Below are 1827 nucleotides of genomic sequence, written 5' to 3'. Positions count from 1 at the left end.
ACCTCCTCATCACCTTTGTTCCCCTCACCAACGTGCCCATTGAAGTCTGTCCCAGTCACCACTCTCTCCCCTCTGGGAATACTCTCCATCACCTCATCTAACTCACTCCAGAATCTCTCCTTCTCTTCTAACTCACACCCTACTTGTGGAGCATAACCACTGACTGCATTCAACATTACCCCTTCAATTTCCAACTTCAAACTGATCACCCTGTCTGACACTCTTTTCACCTCTAAAACATTCCTCACGAGCTCCTCCTTCAGGATCACTCCTACCCCATTTCTCTTCCTGTCCACACCATAATAAAACAGTTTGTATCCCCCTCCAATGCTATGCGCTTTGCTACCCTTCCACCTGGTCTCCTGCACACACAGTATATCTACCTTCCTTCTCTCCATCATGTCCGCCAGCTCTCTATCTTTCCCTGTCATTGTGCCAATGTTAAGAGTCCCTATTCTCAGACCTATACTCCTGCCTTTCCTCTTCTCTCTGTCTACGAATCCTTCTGCCTCTTCTCCTTCTTCGACCAACAGTAGTTCAATTTCTGCCAGCACCCTGTAGGTCAACGGCACTGGTGGCGGTCGTTGTTAACCCGGGCCTCGACGGATCCGGTATGGAATTCACACTGATGATTTGCATGTTTAAATTTGGCATGTTTTTACGCCGGATGCCCTTCTTGATGCAACCCAGGTCTCAACTTTAACTCTAAGTATCTTAAATCCTAAAAAATTGACTTACACGCTGTAGCACCTTTCTAGAGCAGGCACCACAAAATGTTTCATAGAAGGCAAATGCAACTAATACAGTACAAACACAGCAAAGGAAACAGGATTCTCCACTGTCCCTGAGTCCTTTACTTACCTCTGCCGTCGTGGTGTGGAGACGGCCCAGGACAGTTCATCTAATCAAGCCTAGTTTACCCCAACTCATCTGATATGGTCTTTAAAGGGTCTTTGTACATCCTAAAATATCTAATCTAGTGACATCATCAGTGGTGGAAATGAACTAAGCACTTTTACTCAAGTACTGTAGTTAAGTACAATTTTGAAGTATCAGTTCTTGAGTATTTTTATTTTGTGTTAGTTCCACCTTTACCAGCTGCACCATTAAATGTGATGAACTCAATAATGCATCAGTAATTATAATCAAATCATATCATACGCATTATTGTTAAATGTGCCATTCTGCATAATGAGAACTTTTAGTACTTTTTGGTGCTAGTACTTTGTACTTATACCAAAGTAACATTTAGAATGCAGGACTTTTGCTTGTAGGAGGGTATTTTTACACTGCAGTATTGTTACTTTTACTTCCCTAAGGTATCTGAGTATTTTTTCCACCACTGATTATTATGAGGTCACGGAAAAGGCTACGACTGAAATATTCACTGCTAACTACATTAGAACATATATATTACAAAGTGCAATCTAAAGCCTCAATAGTGTAATAGACATATAGCAACTACTGCTAACATCATGAATAAATCAATTATAGACAGTAATATACAATCTATGTAAATATGACAGAGCACTAGGGGCACATTAAAGCTGCAATAAGGATTCATTCACAATCTAGCTAGTGATGGCATGAGACTAGAATCAGCTGCCTCATGCTGCACCTGACCCTTCATGAACACCAAAGCTTCACACATTGTCACAGTTTGGAGAGAACCTCACAAAGTCAGTGGACACCATTCAACCGGTGGGTATTAAAGCCTTGTTATCTCACCAAGCTGACTGCCCTACTACATGTCTAGAGTAAACACAGCACAGACTGCCACAGGACGGATGGACGCGACACTTTTTGCACCAGCACTATTTGTGGACA

This window comes from Monopterus albus, unplaced genomic scaffold, assembly GCF_001952655.1.
Source record: "Monopterus albus unplaced genomic scaffold, M_albus_1.0 scaffold191.1, whole genome shotgun sequence".
In the NCBI taxonomy this organism is placed as follows: domain Eukaryota; kingdom Metazoa; phylum Chordata; class Actinopteri; order Synbranchiformes; family Synbranchidae; genus Monopterus; species Monopterus albus.
The sequence above is the reverse complement of the archived record's forward strand: the minus strand, read 5'-3'. Positions refer to the sequence as shown.